The 20643-nt window shown below is 42.9% G+C and overlaps 1 protein-coding gene across 3 annotated transcripts in view; it reads left to right on the top strand.

Moving 5' to 3' along the window:
- The first annotated feature begins 3727 nt into the window (after positions 1–3727).
- The window catches only part of GALNT1 (polypeptide N-acetylgalactosaminyltransferase 1), an 83001-nt gene continuing 66085 nt past the window's right edge, over positions 3728–20643 (top strand). For all 3 annotated transcript variants that reach the window (XM_066992615.1, XM_066992614.1, XM_066992613.1), the window contains exon 1: positions 3728–4277. The gene's annotated coding sequence lies outside the window, so the exon portion shown is untranslated. The remainder of the gene's footprint in view (positions 4278–20643) is intronic.

The raw sequence follows: 20643 nt of genomic DNA, 5'->3' as shown, positions 1-20643 counted from the left end.
GGAGCAAAGCAGAAAAGAGCAGTGCACTCTTGGGCTTGGGGAGCATCTATGGGAGGTGAGTGTGCTGGCATCCTTGTACTCTGAGAAATGACAAGGTGCTCTACCACCTTCTCTGGGGAACCAGAACAGATCCCAACCATTCCTGCCTCCCACCCTTACAAGTGAAGTGAGATCAGAGCAGCCTTAGGGGTGGGATCTGGTTCTCGTGGTTTTCTCTTTTTCTTACTTGCCATTCATCCAAAGGAGGATTTTCATTACTGTCAAGAAAAATTCACCCAGTACAGCTGCAGCTCTGTTGGAGCAAATCGGTGGTACAGGTGAGGAGTAGAGAGATTACCTGCTCATGTCTGCTAGGTTTGAGCACATGACCTTTACCCATTTTTATTCATTGTATGTCATTGGAAGAAACGGAGGACATAAAACACTTTCTTCTTGTCTGGGCTGGAGGAGAAAAAAAAGAAGTGGAGTTTAATAGTCTTGGATTCTGGAGTGGAAGACGTGTATGACTACCTCTCAGATGGCACTTCAGTTCAGGAAAAGTAGTGAAAGTACTTGTGTTGGCAAATGTTTTTTGGGTTATTGAGAGCAGCAAGTTGAAAAAATAGAAGAGAAGAGGATACAGGGGATCCCAGCTGACCATGAGAAATCAAATTGCTTTAAAAGAAAACTGATTACCAGACATATTAAGCTTTAATCTTATTTGCAGTTAGTAGCCCCAAAGAGAATGCTTTGTTGGAGACCTTCCAAGAACAGCTATTGCAGACAGCTTGTAAAACAAAGACAATCTGATGGAAATAATGCAAATACAGTACAATGTTTGCTATAATAAAGTTAGTTTATGACCCTCTTTGTAACAAACTGAACAATAAACACCAGTTTCTTCATTGGCAATTAGTTCTAGAGGGACAAACACTTCCCCAAAGTTGACGTGAAGACAGTATTTACATATTTTTTCCAGAGGTGATTGTATCTGGTATGTAAATATACTTTTTATTTCTAAGGTTTTCTTTTAAGAACACCACTTAAACACTGAATAAGTGCAAAATGACCTCCATTGTGGCAATTTTGGTCACTTGCCTGCATTCAGCTCAAATGGAATGCTGCTTCAGATTCTGAGGCAGCAAATTGCCAAACCCTGACACAGTGACCAGCTTCAGCTGAGGCACCTTTTAATCCCAGTCCTGTCACGATGGCAGCAGCCAGGAGTTGTCATCATGACACTCAGCCACGCTATTGATGTGAATTCCAGTTACATGTACCCTGTCGGTGGGATCCAGCCCCAGCCATCTCCGTTTTCCTTGTAGGTAGCCTGACCTTGAGTTCCTCATCTGCCCTCAACCTGGCGGCTCTGGGACTTTCCTTGGAAAGCTCATGGGCCATTTTGTCCCCTTCAGTTCACCTTTCTGCAGCTGCAGGCAGGTTTCCCTCTGCAGCGTGCAAGCTGTTTGTCCCTGGTCTTTTGCGGTCTTCTGGGCACACGAGAGGAGTGGCACAGCTCGGCCTTAAGCTGACTCAACAAACACGAAACCAAAGCGAGAAAAATCTAATTTATTTTTTCCTCCCCAGGCATTGTGCAGTATGTATGTTACCCAGAATAATTTGTGTCTCATGAAATCAGAAGGATAGCACTGACTATAATTACAAAACAGCACAAAGATTTTTAAAATCTGTTTATTTGTTCTTATGACTTGAATTTGTACATATATGAAAAGATCCCTCCAATAATAATTTGACAGAGTTGATTTACTAGTGCTCCACAATCCATAAACCTGAATCTCAATGCACTTCTCTTAATACAAAAGCCATAAACCTAGTCCTTAAATTATAGACTGCATTTTTGAATGTACACTTACTCCAAAATTACATCTTTTCATCTACATGGTTTAGTGAATTCATTTCATTTCTCAAAGTGTCTTTGGCTGTATCTAGAGGTCTCGCACTGACTTTTTCTTTTTGTGAAATTGATAACATTTTTGCTAAGGGAGTTTCCTAGACTTGGTCGCAGTGCAATAGCACAGATAATCGAGGTGGCATAAAGACATTCCACCAGAGGGATTTGGGCTACATCCTACGGCATCAGCAGCCATCAAGGAACAAGTGTTAAGCTGCTTGCATATGGTAAACTGCTTGCATACAATAAATCATTCTTGCTAAAACTGTGAGCGTAAATTGGAAACACGCAGTTTTGGCATAGGAAAGCCTGATACTTCTTATATTATCCGGCTGTGTATAAACACACGCAGGCTCATTCCTCAGCCTATAAATGCTAAATGAAGGCAGCTCTACCGTTCTTGCACGGGTGTGCATTACCTCTCCCCGGGAAGCGGCCTGTCATAATACACAGTCCCTAATGGATGTGTCAGCTGAGTTGCGCAGCTCTGTGCCAACACGCCGCTTGTTTAAGCGCAGATGGAAGCCGATCGGTTCGTCAGAGGCGAGCACACGTGTGAGCGCTGCGCTGGGCCAGGGCCGGCGTGAAGAAAGCCTCTTTGTCCCGCTCGGTATTTTTTACATGCGTGTTTCCTCTGTCACCTGACTACAGGTTCAAGCATTTGTCAAAACACACTTTATCTTCCCACAAATGTTCAAACTGCTTCAGTCAATGTTTGGCAAAGCCGCTCCTGGTGTAACACCCAGCTTATCTGGGCAAGACATTTCCCCTCCTCAGGAACCCACCGTCTGTGTCTGTCTCTCCCCAGTGAGGCCATGGCTGGGGAACAGGGAGCTGGTGTCGGCTGTGGTCATGCTGCTGTGCACGGGGGTCTGGGATGGCTGCCTTCACGCTCAGACAGGAAAATACCTGGCTGACCAAATGCCGTGCATCAAAACGTATGGAGGAGCAGGATCCTACATGGTCTCTGCCTACCAACCTAGCCGCTCCTTTGTTGGAGACACGGAAGAATTGTGTCACTGGTTTTGTCTTGGAGAAAAAGTATCCTAGACGGGTGCCTGGAAAGTCTGAGTGCCTTTATAAAGGCTTAAGGTATTTTCAGGGGTGGCGAGAGCAAGTAGCATATATGCAAGGAGAGTCAGTAAAAAATCTTACGGTTAGACATAAAAAATCCTGTATGCGTGGTGGCTTCTGCAAACGCGTGTTGGATAAAGGATGAGAACTGGTCAGCGGCTGAAGAGAAGGATCCCAAAGGGGAGAAACCAGTGGAGGCACCCATCCAGTTCCCTGCAGGACTGTGGCAGCAGCACGACAGTGTTCAGCACTCAACTATTTGTTTGCCTGCACACCTTCGCTTTTTCCCTTTCTAGCTTTAAATTGTACCTAAAACATAGGGTTAGATTTGTTCATGAAGAGCACAGCGTGGTTTCTGGGTTCTGTAAAAGTCTTTAAGGATGTGTTATCTCAGAGATGGAGCTTTGCTTGTGGAGGAGACCCAGCCGAAACTCTGCTCGTTAGCCTTTCCAACGAGGGCACACAAACTTTGACCTACGAACCTTGAAAAGCCCCATTTAAGACCAAACACCCCACGCAATTCCAGCGCCAAGATATTTTTATTGCTGCCGTTTCCGCAGCCGTTTCCCAGCGGCACTGCAGGAACTCCCTCCCGAGGGGCCGCCACACGGGGCCCGGCGCCTCAGGTCCCCGTGACGGCCGTGAGGCGCCGCGCTCCCGCCGCCACATCCGGGCCCGGCGGCGGGGCGGAGCGGGTCCGGGCGGGCTCCTCCCGCCGGCCGCCCCCTTCCCCTGCCGGCGGCCGCCCCCTTCCCTGCCGCCGCCGCCCCCGCGCCGGTGATGGAGGCGCGGCGCTGAGCGGGGCTCGGGCGGCTCGGGCACCGCCGCCGCTGCTGCTGCGCGGAGGGCTTGGGGGATGCGGAGCGGGCGCCGCCGGGGGACCGCAGCTGCCGGCTCCGGGGCGCTGAGGGAGGACGAGGAGGAAGCGGCGGCGGCTGCTCCTGCTTCTTCTTCTTCTTCTCCGCCGGGCTCCGTGTGACCGCGCCGCAGGAAGAGCGGGGCCGAGGCGGCGGTGGCGGCGGCGGCGCAGGGCGGCGAGCGGAGGCGCCGGGCGGCCGTAGCGGGCGGCAGCCCCGGCCCCAGCCCCAGCCCCGGCCCGGCTGCGCCACGGCGGCGGCGGCGCCAGCGGCCGCGCCTCAACCCGCTGCCAGGCGGCGGCCGCGGCTCGGCCCCCCCCCCCGCCGCCGCCGCCGCCGTTGTCGCCGCCGCTGCCGCTGCTGCCCGCAGGGCTCGCCCCGCGCCGGCCGGCCGGTGACAGGCGCGGCAGCGGCGGGGCCCCGCGTCCCTCCCTCCGTGTGGCTGGCGAGCCGAGGTGAGTGCCCCCCTAAAAGCCCCCCGGTTCCCTCCGGTTCCCTCCGGTTCCCGCATCCCCACGCCTGCCCCGGGCAGCTGGGGGCGGCCCCGGCACGCGAGCTCCGGGGGGTCCCCGGGGGCTGTTCCCCGTGCCGGGCTGCTCCCCGTCCCTCGCGGCTCAGAAAGCCGAAGAGGATTTGGGATGAGCTCCGGTTCTCGGTGCCGGGGAACTTTGTTTTCTCGCGGCTCGAGCCGTGCTGGCGGGGGGGTCGTGCCTCCTTCCCCGCCCGGAGAGCACCAGCGCCTCTCTGCCTCCCTCCCCCTCGTTATTAACCGCGACCGAGGGGGTTGTAGCTCGTGCTCGGCCCCAGCGGTCCCCAGAACCTGTCGGTCTGTGAACTTGGGGAGTGCGGGTACTGAAACGCAAACGGGTTTTCGAGCGGCAGCTGCCGAGAGAAATAACTTTTATGGCGAGGAGCGGGAGTGAACCAGCATCTTCTGTTTATATAAGCGGTGTTGGCGCTGCGCGAACTGTAAATGAACGTAGCCGACAGCTGTGCAGACCAAAACTATGCAACCGAACCGTGCATTTCTGTACGCTGCTGCCCTCAACTTAGCTCCGCTGCAACGGCAGAGGAGACCATGCCTCTCTGCACGCCTGGAACACCTCAGGACTCGCCTTTCTCCTAAATACAAAGGGCTGCTTATACTGGAGAAAGCATTTCGCTTTCTGGTGCCAGCTTCGTCGCTTTCCGTGACTTGGAATTTCGTCCGTGCCCTTCCTGAAGTGGTATTGTTAGCGCCGAATTCGCTGCGTTTCGTCAGGCTTACCTTGTCGGTGAAACGTGAAAGCACGTCAGAGAGAAATCTCTCTCAAATGATTGTCGATAGGGAGCTTGTGCGGTGTGATCATCTTCAGGAGATGATACAGCTGGCACCTGGCAAGGACACCGCAGACAAGTCACCCTTGAGATCAAGGTGATAACGATGACACCAGGGCTGTTATTGGATGCTGTCTGGCTTTTCACAATTGTGGCTCTGTGAACGAAGATGCCTTATTCCTTAATTTGGAACATGCCAGTTCAAAAACGTTAGTGAAAGTCATGGAAATGTTTTAAAAGCACCATGTGACAGCCATTGCCTACCCGGTGGTACCGAGGTGGTACTGTGCTGCTTCTGTACAAACATTTAGCTCCCCCCTTCTCCCTGCCTTCAGCCATCGCAGGCTGGGTTTGTTAAAGCACGTTCAGGAATAAGCTATATGGGGAAAGAACAGAGGTACTTTAGCATGAATTTCAGTGCCAAACTGCTGCCTTGGTAAAATAGTACCCTGCTGTCTTCTTGTTGGAAGAACTTCCTTCCTCGTCTCTGGTGCTGTCCTTTCTTTGTTGCGTACGTGTTGGTAAAACTGCACGTTAGCTGTAAACTTGTGAAATATTTTTCTTTCTTCTGTCACAGAAATAGCGTGGTGTTTATCTTTGGGCTGAGAACAAAAAGTAGCTCCAGGGACACTCGCCTAAAAATAGGATACTTCCAAACACTTAACTCGTTTGAATGTAATTTAAATTAAGTTTAGTTCAAGAGACAAGAAATTCTTGCAAGATCTTGCATTTTATATTTTTAGAGATCTCAAGTGCACGTGGTAAGTCCCAGAATATCCACCTGGGACAGAAGTTTGATTCACCGGACCAAAACGTTATGGTCTTGGTTCTGCTGCCATCCCCAGCCTGTTTCTTTCAGTGTTGCCTACAAACTGAAGGCACTTTTTGGGGGGTGTAGGTTATGTGAAAACACCTTCTACCACCTGGAGTGGTGCTTCTGAGCATGGGGCTTTTTGATGCTTATAAGCCATTTGCTTTGAAAAAGAATTCCTGAGGTTTTTTTATTTGTGTTAAACTATGAACTGAAATCTGGAGCTTCTGTTGTGGTAGGGCCTTACGCCGATACTTGACAGCAGCGGAGGTGAATCCTTGCTTGATGCTCCTCGTGCCTTACTGGCCTTTCCCTGCTGGCAGATTCTGGGTTACAAAGGCACACTGTGGAAATGACTTTGGAAACTTAAGCATTATGTATCCCAGAAGCATAGCTATGAACTGCCTCTTCGTTTTTGAGGTGTGAATTATTTCTGGTCTGTTTGTTGCTTGGTCTGCTAATAACTACATATATTTTCATGTCTTGCTTCGTTATTCTTTATATTACCAGTATTAATTTCTAATCTCTTCATAAAAGTTTCTTCAGCCACACAATCTAAAACTAGAGCTGCCTTTTTGAGACACTGACTAAGAATGACCCGCTACTTTTATGAAGATCATCCAGTTTTGCCAACACTTGCTAGCTCCTCTTGAATCCTGATGTTTTTCATTTCCAACAGCTACGCTCTCGTATCGAGCACAGGTCTTCCCTGAGTTCCATAGGGATGCTTATAATCCTCTTGTTTATGCTAGGTCTACTTAATTTATAAGTTGCTGACCGTACTGGTTATTCCGTCTTCAATTTTCAGGGCCACTTCTTCTGTGTTTATTACCACTGAGTTTTATCTGCTGCCGTGTTGCTTGTACATTGTGGTTGATTAGCTCCCAGTTAGTTACATTTTTGTTCTTCTGTACTTGCTTGAGCTCCCATAACTGTTAACGTTTTTAACTTCTCAGGTCATTAATAACTGCCTTTACGTGCAGCTTGCTTTATGGATCCTTGAAGCATCCTGTTAACCTTTTGCTGTGCTGAGCTTTGGCGATGTGCTCGTAGTCCAAGCTTTCTGCTTCTTAGCTAGGAATAAAAGAATAAAAATAAAACTTAATTTCCAGATCTCCATGATATTTTGCTTTATCTCTGCAGAGTTGTGATCGTGGCTCTTACTCGACTTGAGCACCAAATCTGTTCTTGACAGTAGTATTCTAAATTTAACATCCCCAAATAAAATGTTTTAACTGTATGCGTGTCTTAAAAGCATTTTGACGCCATCTTCCACTAATTCTAGCAAAGCATTTTCCCCCTTTTACAGTCTTTCTAGCAAGCTTAGTCCATTATGTGAAATCAGCCCATCATAAAAATCAATGGAATTGATATACTTTTAGCTAATGTATTAAAGAGCTGGCTAACTGTTCTATTATTCACTTCTTGATTGCTTAAATACGTTTTTGCGCCATGAAATACGGATATTCTTAAGGGGCATTTACTTTCAGTTGAATTAGAAGCTTGCGACTTTGAACACTGCATAAATATCTTGCGTGTGCGCTGCTCTGCTAACTCCCAGCTCCTCGAGGCGTAATCCGCCAAGGAGAAGGAACTTGAATTCTCTAAAGCTCTGCAGATTACTGAGCGGCAGTTCCTACCTTCTTATGGGAAACGCGACTTTGGTTTCTTGTGCCTTTGTTTGAAGGGCCCGTGGAGCTGAGCAACGTAAGAAGCTGCGTTTAGCTGATAACCTCAGGTGTCACTGAAAGCAAGCGCGCAGGGAGATTTGACCTGGCTGGTTAAGAAAAGGCACCCTAGGCAAGGCGATCTCCACAGGTGGTCTCCTGGTGTCACCTGCCACCATTTCTCCTGTTATCCAGAGCTTTATTTTGAAGCATTAAAATAATTGTCTTTCTTTCTCTGCTGCCTTTAAGTGGTAGGTATGGAACGTGACTGTGAAGTGGCTTCAAAACTTTTCTCTTTTTGCCAAGGTATTTGATTTTGGTAGTAGAGTGTTTCGCTTTATTTCTGGGGAACTGAAAGTTATCCTGAATAGTCAGAGCTCTATGATGGTGCTCTTTCACTGAAATTCGAGTTTAATGACCACTCCAACTCTCACTGATAGTTTCAGCTTGTGTATTCTTCCTTTGCTATCAGCTCTCTTCCAGCACTTTGAAGATATACACAGGTAGGGGTTTTGAGCGCTATCTGTGTTGCAGACTGCTGTCCTGCCTAATCTGATGCTCCTCGAGCCAGTGCTTATTCCTCCGTGAGAAGTTACGGTCAGTGAAGAGCAGATAAAGCAGCAGCAGACAGTCTGCTGCGGTGGAAGTTCAGAGTGTAGGATCAGCTGATGTACGGCTGCTGGGAAACTCATCCCTAGGTAAGGAGGGAAGTGCTTTCCCATGTTTTCCTGTGCCATGCTGTCATCAACTTTCAGAAACTTCACTGTGTTGGAAAACTTACTCAGTATTCCTTTGTAACAGGATGCGGTGCTATTTTCATGCTAAGTTCCAACAGTTCCCGAATTGCAACTGAAGTCACACGACAAAGTTTGTCATCACAGTTACGTGGAACAACTGAATCGGGATGATACGCAGCATCCGAGTTCCCTGTGGAAAACTTGTTACAGGCAAGCGAGAGGCTGTGTCGTGGTCTTTGATTCTTTTTGTGCTGCATCAGAAAAGACTCCTGAGCTTCAGCTGGTGCTTCCCGTCAGCTGCAGGAGTTATGATAATATCACAGTGCATAAATACCTCGTATTAAGTACTTCTACAAGAGACAGGAATACTAGCCTCATTTTACAGGCACAACATGGTTGAGGCCAGCAGAGCCCGCAGAATTTGAATCCAAGTCTGTTTACTTTTCTACAGCCACAGGTCTTCATTATCTTATCTTTCTTCATGCCATCTAAGATTGTACGCATGCTAGCAATACCTTAGTGCAGGCTGTAAATGACAACCAGAATTACACAGAGAATTAGAAAGGGTGTGTTAATACCAGGGTTCTCGCAGGGAGCGGGAAGCGAGGTTTAGGTTTTATGGAAGGTCCTGTGGGGAGCAAACTGGGGAGGAGAATATTGGTAACAGGTTGGAATTGAGTGCCAGCAGGTAAAGAGAGGTTTGGAAGCACTCATGAGCGCAGGGGCTGACTGAAAAGCAGAATGAAAAATTAATCAAAGGACCACGGACCAATATAAAGGGAAAGAGGTATCTATTACTGGTCTTAATCAGATGTCTCCACGAAGGATTCTGAAATGAGTATACCCATAGTGGCCAGGATGGGCAATGACTAAGACTGAGCAGAAAGCTGTCTCCCACCCCTGCCAAAAGTGTATGACAAGCTGATGCAATCTCATCTGGTCATTTCTTGGCTTTGCTAGCTAATGGTGTGTGGTGGTTTTTTTTTCTTTTTACAAGTACGATATACTTCTGAATCTTGAGAGGGTTCAAGTGCAAATTAGTTGTGATTGGTCAGAGTTGTGCTTTCACTCTGATGTTCGAGAGTTTGATTGCCATTATGAATAATTTAGCATTCAGAACAACCTGGGATCTTATGTCCATATCCTGCTCATGACACTTCTGCGTTAAATACATCAAAGAGCGAGCATTCAGTATAGAGGCATTTTTTAAGCATCTTTAAGGACTCATTTAGGTTAAAATTAAGCTAATGGATTTATTTAATTTTCTGTTCATTATGTACTCAGAGTAATTGGGATTGATACACTTCTCAAATGCAGAAGCTGAATGCTAATTCTAAGCGCAAAGCTCAGCTTTGACTTCTGTCTCCAGACAGTACTTCTGCAAGAAATTACTGCAATTTGTGCTGACTGCAACGCGACTTTGCACGTCGAGTTTGTGAGTTAGTGACTGTTGTAAAGATATTAAGGGCACACTTCCACAGAACTTTTTTTTTAAAAGACAATTTAGTGGCTTCAAACTCTAATGTCTATAGTATCATGTGAGTGAAGTGAGTATCTACTATCTTTATCTCTGAAAATGGCTGAAGGCTGCATACCACAACAGTTCTGTACCAAAGAAGTATTTGGAATAATAGATACTCTTAGAATAGCTAAAAAAGCTAAAAAAACAAACCTGATGGAAACTGTTGTCTTTGTTCATACCTTTTCCAATATACTCTTGCACTTTTTTCTTAAGGGCTCACAGATCAGAAGTTTACTAATTTAAGTACCTGTATTTTTAATAGTTCAGTAAACCTCTTTTATTTTCAGCTTTCAAATTGTGGAGATAGTACAATGTGTACATGTCCACACTAAAAAATACTAAGCTCCATAAAGTGCAGCAGAGGTACTACAGTTAAAGTACATTTATTTGAAATAAACATTTTGAGGAAAAATGGAACTGCCACTGAAAGCTCTTTGCCCGCAAAGAAAGGCTATAAAGTTGAAGTCCTTTGTCAGACTGACACTTCTGACCATTTGATTTTGTGGAAAATTTCCTGAAGTGAAAGTCTTGGAAACAGTGTGCGAAGGACAAAGACATGCAGTTGGGTAACTTTAGGGAGTAGAAAGGGACAGTGCTACCTTCAGGAGCCTTAATGCAGGCTAAAATGGTATATTCTTTATTTCCTTCTCCAAACTTTACCAAACCTTTAGGTTCTTATCACAACTTACACCTTACTCTGGTGTTAAGTACTTTCTATGTTATCATTTTATGTGTAAAAAGGGTTACAGATGGAATAGAAAAGCACACTATGTTAAGTTTGCATTTGCTCAGCTTCATTCTAAGTCTGTGGCCTCTTTAAAGAACAGGCTGTTGGCTGATAACATTTTGGAAGTGTGATGTAAGATAGCTGAGGAAAACAACTCCAAGCTGCTCCGTGGTCTCTTCTTCAACTTCTGCTGTGGTTTATTTGGGTGCTGGAGTGAATAGGGAGAATAATGTGGTAGAAAGGATGTGCAGGAATTCTTGATTCATTGTAAGAGCTCAAGCCCCATGCTAAAGCACGACAGAACGGAATAGCTGCTGATATATTATACAGCACACTCATCAGAATGCTTTTTTTTTTTTTTTTTCCTTTTTCCCAGCTTCCAATTAGTTTTAACATGTGACATCAGTGATTTTATGAATGCTGGGCTAAAATATTTTCAAAGAGTATAGATCCACTTCAGGACTGTTTTGACTGAGCAAAGTCCCAAAGTAAATGGCTGGCAGTCTAGCCTTCGGAGTAATTCTGATGGGCTGAGAGCTGAAGGAGCATTGGTCATATGGCGTTAGAAAAACTAGTGTTCATTATGGGTTTTACATGCTCTAAAATCTGTGTTTGATGTTCGGCTGTGAATAGATTCATTGAGTTGCTAGGAACTGCATTAATATTTTATCAATTCTAAAATCATTTGTATGTTTCTAGTTGAAATACTTGCAGAAAAATGTTAGTTTAAAGAATGAGGCAGAATTTGTACTGAGACTGTCCAGCAGCGCCAACAGACTACTGCAGAAAATTTGTTAAGTCTTTTTAGAAAGCAGCCCCATAATGCTTCTTTCTTTTAGTTCATTTTGAATTTTGCAGAGTTGTCAAATCACATCCTCTATTTTGTCTTCCCATGTCCAGGAAAACTAATCACTTTGCTGCAACCAGTTAATGCTTGAAATCTGCTGTGTGAGAGAAACCAATTGTCCCAGTCTCAGCTGTGATCTGATTCACAGAAGTACAATAATATGTAATTTTCTTGCTCTGGATTATATCAAAGCTTTCTTACACAGTGTTAGACTTTCATGACTATTCCTTTTCTCCCCAAATTGTGCTTTTCCAAACACAGTAAGAACTCAGGGCTGAAACAATGGTTTCTCTACGTTTCATGAATGTTATGTGTATTTGAAAGACATCTAGAGACTTTTGTTTTAACCACATTTTCCTCTTTGTAGAAAATGTCGTAAAACATCTCAACTTCTGCCAGGAAAACAATGCCTTTTATTTTTTGCAGCATACCTCATGTTATTTGCGCTAGAGTTAATGAACAGCACTGAGCTGCAGTCACTAGTCTTCACTAATCCACTAGTTTGGATTACTGGTGTTTTTAAACAAAGAAACCACAATGGGATGTTTATTTAAACGAACGGGCTTTCTGTATTGCCACTTCCATGCAGAAGAGCCCAGACTTCAATAGCATGCGAGTCAGGCACTGATTTCTAAATCAAATGTTTGACCTTGGGATCTTCAGAGCTGAATTTGCAACATCGAGGCTGTAAATATATTTGATGCCTAATTTCTTATAATCAAACCATCTTTTGTTGTGGAGGCTAATGAAATTATGATTCACTACCACTTCCGTTTGCAGGGATGAGCTGTGCAATCTATTTCTATGGAGCAGAAACGAGAACAATTTCTTGTTATTCTAAGAGACTGCTGGCTGCTGTGTCCAACATTTGTAACCCGTGCTGGCTAGTTGGTAGTTTAAAACAGCTCTTATCAATTACTGTTGTAGCATGCTAAGCTAAGTTGTTATTTCTGCACTTCTTCCATTTGTGTGGGTCTCTAGCGTGTGGTTGGGCGTATCACTAGTTTTTATTCAGAAAGATGTGGATTCAAGATTGGCAGCAGAGAAATGTATCTGAAAGAAGTCAAAATAATAAAAATAGTGGTTTTTTTTTTTAATCTAGCTTTACGCATCTTAGACCTGTCTATCTGAAACTGAGCTCATCCTCTTTTTTGGAAAAATCATTGCTTTTTTAGACTGACTTGAGATTTTCAGTGGGGAGAAAGAAAGAAAATTACCTTAAAGTCAAGTTATGGAGACTGTCCATTTTACTATACTGGTCATCCTTGGAGAGTATTCAGAAAATGCCTTATATTTTCCTTTGTATATGAGCTCTTGACATTATTTAATTTACTGGAGATATTTCAATGTATTTTGAATGACTTAATGAGTTCTTTTGTGTCTTAACAATGTATTAAGCCATTACATAAAAGATAAACAAAGATATGCCAGGAGAGGAAGCCAATACTCACTTAAGGGAAAAGTGATGACCAGTATCACTTGAAGTAAATTGAAATCAACTACGACTACTGCTTTGGCATCATGAAACTTGTTGTGGGCTGAGCAGTCACTCTGAGGCACAAGAACGAGAAAGTTCAGCCAGTCTTAAGCATATAATAGTTGTTGAATAATTATCTTCCTTTTCCAAAAGGGATATTTGCTCCAAGGGAGAGGGGGAATGAAGTATTTATAAATAAAAGTTTGCATGCTTATAGAAGAACACTACTGAAAAAACTCAAAATTTAGGGAGTCAACTGCATATAGGTTAGGAAAATAAATATAAAGAGGCTTCTGACAATCTTAAAACTGTGTGCCTGAAAATGTTTATCTGCTGTAAATAAAGGTTTCTGGAGAAAGTGCCTTGGTACTTTCAGGAGAGAGAATTGCAGAAAAAAAACTTCAATACACAGAGTTTTAAAGGATGTTTGGAAAAACGTGAAGGCACGTGCTTTGGCATATCTAAATGGATCAAATACACAGCCCTCAAGTGATGGAAAGGGCATTTCCCTAGCTCTGTACAAGCATTGTCTGGACTTCTGCTCGTTGCCTGCAATTCTTCTGTTTTCTCATCGCATGTCAGATATGGTAACTTCAAGCTCTGTGGTACTCCTTGTTGTAAAAGCAAATGCTGTTTTTACTTGAATGCTTGGCCCAGCACAGCATTAAAATGGCAGCTCCTCTTGTGCCAAAGCCATTTGATAGAGTTTGATCTCCTGCTCTGTTCACCTTTTGTCCTCTATCACTCTTTCCCCATGGGCTGTCCCTTCACCTCCAATTTGTTAGGGTGCTTTTAGTCATGTTATCTGACTAAAATATTAAGTTACCAGAGGTTTGAAGAAAATTGGTGCTTCAGCAGAAGAAAACCACATTTCACACACTCTATAGAGGCCGTAGGGTGAGCTCAACAGTTGCCTGTTCTTTTCTGGTCTGCAAGTTCACCAATTTTGTTTTGTATTGTTTTGTTTTGACTGACCAGATGGCACACGTAAACCTTGGAACAAACCATAGCATGTGGTATCTCCTGCTGAGCTGGTAATTAAGTGCCACATGAGAGAGATGATAGCATCACGTGGGGAACGGAGGTTTGGGGAGCTGAGGAATAGAGGAAGAGCTCACAGGGGCCAGCATCAAGGCGCAGAGGTTATCGCTGGTGGCTACAGCCTGTGGGAGATCAGGTCACTAATTCTGCGTTTAACAAGGCAGGATAGCTTGTTTTAGCAAGAGCTGCGTGTGGATAGACTAATTTATTTCTAAGCATCAGCATTCCATAAGATACTTTTCAGGGTGCTGCTGCTCGTTTTGCAGCTGGTCCTTTTAAATTATTTTTTCAAAAAGGGCCAGCCAGCTGTTGCTACAGTGAACTTTTTTAGAAGATCACAGTGCTACAAGTTAACCCGCTTTGCTTGCTTTAATGAATAGTTGGTCCTGTTTCTTCTCCCCAACACAAAGCTTCCACAGTTTGCGTATGAACCTTTAAACCTGAATTTACTGAAGACATACATTTTTTAATGGGAATAGTTTAGAACTTGCTCTTTGAAGAGGTAATTGGTGTATAATGTGGCTATTTGGTGGGTACACTATCTCCTGTTCTTTTGAGAGGGGGGAAAAAAAAAGGCAGGAAAGCAGACTGCAGCAAGATGAAGAGAAGATTAATGTACTGTTCGTACGTGAACATAAGGTGATGCAGTTAGGGATTGTGATAACCTAGATTATTTACTTTCTGAATACCATGAGGAAAAGAAATGTTTGAAGCTCAATTCACCGTCTTTGTATTAGTATTTCCTTCATTAAAATTAAACTGGATACCTTACAGCATTAGGAGAACTGAGATTTACTTTTTATCTGTGGGAGCTACTTGCACAGAAAGGAGGCATGAGAAAATGAATAAAGAAACTGCTCAGACTTTCTTTAATTTCAATTATTAGACATTTAATTATGACCTAGTTTCTCTGATGGGTGAATGTTCTGCACATCAGTGTCCCAGAAACTATTAGGGAACACTTACCATCCCATATTACAAATAATAGTTTAACAGTTTATAATGTTCTCTCACTTTCCTGAAAGTACGCAGCTAAATGATGTGATTTTTAAGGGCTTCTTTGATATTGAGAAATCCAATGTTAATATAAGAGTGGGCATATTTTACGTGTTCTTACCCTTATTTTCTGTTTTTACCTGAATTCTCTGCTATTTCTACATATACTACATAACATAACTTCCTTGTCATCAAAAAGATTATCATCAGAAGAGTTGGTAGTTTCAAGCCATGAAATAAACAAATCATAAGAAAAAGCATAGGTTGTCTTAAGGTGTTTTTTTTTTTTTTAGTTATTAGTCATTTGTTACTGATGGTATCTGAAGTCTGTATATATGTTGATTTACCTAACAGGGGTTGTTTTTTATATCAACAAAGATGTGTAAATTATATGTAACAATACATTCTGTTACATTCAAACTTTCCTTCATTCTGGTAGTGTTTGTGGGTCATTGACATGCTTTTCAGAGCCTTGTAAAGTATATGACAGGGTCACAGGATATTGAAATACTGTTCTGTTGGCTCCTCCTCAGCTTTTGATTATTTCAGTGAGTGTGCAAGCTGTAAATGGTCAAATGTTAGAACCCTTTTTTTTTTTTTTTTTTAAAAAACAGAAAAGGACAGTGCTTTGTTGAAAACTATTTCAAAAAACCCCGGTAGGTGCCTTGAATAAAAGTTTGAGGTTGAGGAAAATTGAGACTGGGTGTCATAAGTGATTCTGTAAAGCATCTTTTAATGATTAAAAGTGGTTGGGTTGGGGAGAATCAAAATTGCAGACTTTGGTAGCATCTGAACAGCTTTGAAGTACAAATTCTGGTAGAAGATCCCACTGATGAGACTAAAGCCGTGATCTCCAGGCTTACTTGGACAACTGCACTGAGCAATGCGAAAGAAGCAATGACATCCCCCTTTTCACCGTCTTAGTTTACTGCGGCTACTAACAGCACTGGAGAGTCTCCTCTAGTCCATGCTTTGCCTACAGGCATGCACTGGGGGCTCCAACTGGAACTGAACAGGAGGTAGGCAACAGAAAACCAGTCAGAGGAGGAAACAGAAGAACTGAAAGAAAATAAAATGTAAATCTCCTGCTCTAGAGGATACCAAAAGTACTTAAATGGCTAAATAGTATGTCAATAGCTGTTTTGTCAAATAGCAACAGCTATCATTGTGTAGCAAACTAATTAGTAAAAAAGAATCTGCAAATCCCCAAACTATTAAGAGACTGTAGATGTGTAGGCAGTGGGGAGAATCTCCCTGTTGTCAGATGGAAGTTTTGACTGGTATAATTAACCTGTGTGGTCAATGTCAGGTAGAAAAAAATCAGTTTGACCTCCTTTCTCACCCCTCCGGTCTCACTGACAAAAGTCCAAAATTTACTAGCTGGAGGACTTAGTTTCCTTTTAGTGCTTGCTTGTGCTTTCTGGAAATGCAACAAAAAGTTGAAGTAATTACTTTAAATGCTAGAGAATTTGATATAATTCTGGCCAAAGATGGTGAACTGTGATTTTCAGGAAAATATCAGTGCGATCTTTGCAAAAAATGTGAGGAACTTGTATACTACAGTAAAATGTTGTACAGGGATCGTACCATCCGCTTTCATTTACAGCACGGGGCACATCGTTATAGCCCTGGGGTAGGTTGGAATAGTCTTTGAGGAGATGGGTGAGAGAGGTGATCTATTTGGATAAGAGATGATGTCTCCTTAGCAAAAAATTACATGTTAGTCCCAACCAGACAGATAAGATAATTGTGTAAGAAGTTAAACGTTCATGCTCTCTAAATAATTGTAGCTTTCTATCTCATACATGTGCCGAAGATGTCACCGAATTCCAGTCTTTCGCAATCTTATTTGCCGTGTTCATTCTTGATAAGCAGAATATTGTTGAAATAGTATGAAAAACAGAATGGAAATTTCCAGTCTGTATGGCATTTTCCCATGAGTATGAAAGGCACTTAAGGGTATTGCTGAAAGGATTATATTTAATTCATCTTTTTATTTAGAGTTTGTTTATAACTTATTTTCTGGAAGCTGAAGTGTTCTGTAGCAGAACATACCTACTTACCAAATAAAACGTTCAGATTTTATTTTTGTAGAAGTTGTAGTTCTCACTGTCCTTGTCTTTCCTTACAGAATAGCAAGTACCTATCCTAGCTGAGATGCTGGTTCTTTTAGCTTTAGTATCTTCATTTTTAGGGGTTGATTTGAAACTTAAACATTCTGCATTCACACTACAACTTAACATTTGCTGTACCCTAGGACAGGCTTCTATATGGAAGGATCTTGTTTAATCCCTTTCTAGAGCATTCAAACCAACAGCGTTCCTTACCCTTGAGCAAGCCCAGGTGTTTTGGTGAAGTGGGTGTTGATAAAACTGACATCTTTCCAGCTATGGAGAATGCTAAATGGTTGAAGTTGTCAAATAGTTGATGAAGATTGCCAACAGGGGAAGTTTCTCAGACCCTGAAGCAGTCTACCTGGTATCAGATTAATAATGCTTCCCTCACGCTGTTAGGATGTAATTCACAGCCTTCCTCGCCCACAGCAGCTGCTGAAGAGCATCTGAAACGACATGGAGGTCAGATACAGAATAACTGAAGAAAGAAGCATTTAGAGAAAAGAGAGAGTTACCAAGTAACAAGTGTTGAAATTTAGTGAAAAAACAATGGCAAATCTCAAAATTGAAGATGTGTTATAGATTCAGGTTGGAAAAGCCCTCCAAGATCATCTGGTCCAACCATCCCCCTACCACCAATGTCACCCACTAAACCATGTCCCTAAGCACCACGTCCAACGTCTCCTTGAACACCCCCAGGGAGAGTGACTCCACCACCTCCCTGGGCAACCCGTTCCAAGTGAACAGTGAAATGAACCTGGCCACTCTTTCCCTTCCTGAAGCCTGTATGGTGACAGAGATGGTAGGTGTTTCTGTATTACAGTTCATTTCCATGTTAAACTACCTTTCACCTGTATCCAGAGGTGGCATTTTCAGAAAGGAGGAAGCATTGTGGGGAATAATATAAAACTGCTTAGGGACTGCGGGACGTTACAGTGCTTTCCTTGGGCTGCACTGCTGATTTTCAGTCTTTTTTTCTTTTTTTTTTTTTTTAAATTTAATTTTAGGCATGATGTGTATATAAACTGCACGCCTTCCTTCCTGGATACTGAAATATCTTTTGGGTTTGTGTGTGTAAAACAAAAATGCACTGCAAACAGCTGGCTGCCTGGCTCAGCAACTAGTAAGTTAAGTGAAATAGGGTATTTCTAGGAAGAAACCTTAAGATTTGCAGTATGCTTTGGGAAGCTGTAGCCTGCATTGCTGTGTTGCCAAAGGCTATGTTAAAACAGCAGTGCTTTTTTTTCTTCCTTTTTTTGTAGGAGAGCTAATTCATTGCTTTGTTGTTACAGTTTCCTCATCCTTATTATGACAGTGTTAATAGCTCTAAGTATTCTGTTTCGACTGCCTGCTACTGATTTTATAGAAAAGGACAAGAAAGAAGCTCGGACTGGTATTACTAAGTGAATCCATTGTTTCTGAAACTTGATAACGTAACGCTTCCTGTGTTCCTTTGTGATAAACACAACTTCCTGAAATAGGGACCATTATCTCACCTGAAGCCAGAAAATGTTTGTCTGCCTGCCTGCGCTTGGAAGAACGGAGGAGCATTTTTAAAGTGATCTCCCTGCTCTTGCAAATGAGAAATGATAGTCATTTGTCAGCTCAGCCAAATTTCTGATCGCGTTGCAGGCAGCAGAGCTTTGCTGGGAGACAGATGAAGATATCCAAAACTAGAGTTTCTGTGGGAGGGTTAGTATTTATGTGTATGAAGACATATGCTCACTTAAGCAGTTTGTTGTTTTAGGGCATGTAGACTGCTGTTGACACTGACAGACGGTCCTACTGAAATTTTTAAAATCTGACAGAAGGCAGCAAACCATTCCTTCTCCACTCCCATGGATTTCCCTCCCACAAATTGTTTCACTGAAGCATCAATCTTTTCAAAGAGCTGGATCCACAACCCAGACTTTTTTTTTTTTTTTTTTTTTGGTAGTGGAGATTCTAGATATTATTTTTGTGTTCTGTGCTAAGTTTTATTTTTTTAAGGTTTACTTTTATGTTCTGTAAGCTTACTGTTTCTTGAGTTAAAGTCCTTCTAATAAACAGTATGTTATTTTGGACTTTGGAGTTATGATCTGCTTGTTCACCTCTTAAACAGCTGACTCTCATCCCCCAGTATGTAATGGAAATATTAATGCTCCAATGTGTGATAATTTAGGGCTTCATAAAAGCTTGTGGACAAGAATACTATTTTCTCCTTTCCCTCTTTGATTAACAACTGCTAATTACATCTTGCAAGAGAATACTTCCTATTTTATATATGAGTTTTTTATGGTTAGATTTAGTTCCTAAGTTAGTAAATATGTAAACAGCCTTTCTTAGCTCTGTATACAGCCATAAATTATATAATTTAGAATGAGCACTCTCTACTATTAATATTTCTTTTGCAATTAAGGTACAGAGCTGAATAGAAAGTAGTGACTTTTATGCCTGTGTGCTGGGGGAAATGATTTCTCAGCATCTAAGCAGACAATTATATGTGTGGAGCAGTGGCTTTACATTGGGGACTTTATACCACTTAGCACTCCGTTTATTATCTTCATGAGAAAATATTATGTTATTGAGATCCTTTGTAAATGTTGAGAAGCATTGTGTGAATCTGACTTTTGCTCGTACAAGATTAGTAGTTGATTTATCTCAAGTGCTGATTGTTGTGAGTGCTAAGTCTTAGGATCTTGCTTAGGTATGTCCCCCCCCACACTCTTTTTTGCTTTCATTAGCGTGCTGCAGTCTACACTAAAATTGGATGGGGGGTGGATTTTGGAACAATAAGCTTTTGGTTAGATGTGGAAGAGTTCTGTAGTTCCCTTTCCCTACTGATAAGGTAGAGTTGCTGTACTTTCATTATCCCATAATTGCCTATTGCTGGTGCCACCTACAAGCTTACTTCTTGGTCTGTGGAAGGCTGAGGCTGTGATCTTTTAAGCAGCATATTGCGACATAGTTGAACTTCTGTAATTTTGCATCCCCCCCGGTCATCCCTGACGTAACAGGAAATGTTTGTAGTTACCTCATTCTCTCTAGTTCTATTTTAAAAAATCATCACTGGAAATGGAGAACTTGGGTATGACAACAACTGGAGTACACTTTTTTCCCAGCACTATTCTCCCACATCCCTGTAAGCTTTTTCTGTTGGCTTTGTTTGTTTTTTACTTGGATCAGATCAGAATACAAGATGTTACAAATTATTTGGTTGGTTATTATACCTGAGAATAGAGCACACGGCTTTCTTGAAGCTCTGCTGAGCGTTGCAGAAAGCATTGATCACCACAGGACACGCAATTTTGCTGGTCACTTGCGAGGTCAGCCGTGAGTGATTTTAATACAGTTGGCATGCAGGAAGGGGTTGAGGTTCTCCCTCGTTGCTGCTGCTTGGTTTAATGCCGTTGCCATTCTGGCTTTACCGGCTCTTTTTTTTCCTCCCGGAAGAGGACTTCTTGGGTTGTTACATAAATGGTATTTATCTGGTGCCTCCTGAGCCGCATGTGACTCTTGTGGTGAAAGAGTTGCCAGCGAGGTGCAGTCCGTGGCTGGTATACCAGAAGTGTGCTGTCTGCTGCCA

The sequence above is a fragment of the Anser cygnoides genome, chromosome 2, assembly GCF_040182565.1.
Source record: "Anser cygnoides isolate HZ-2024a breed goose chromosome 2, Taihu_goose_T2T_genome, whole genome shotgun sequence".
Lineage (NCBI taxonomy): Eukaryota > Metazoa > Chordata > Aves > Anseriformes > Anatidae > Anser > Anser cygnoides.
The sequence above is the reverse complement of the archived record's forward strand: the minus strand, read 5'-3'. Positions and strand labels throughout refer to the sequence as shown.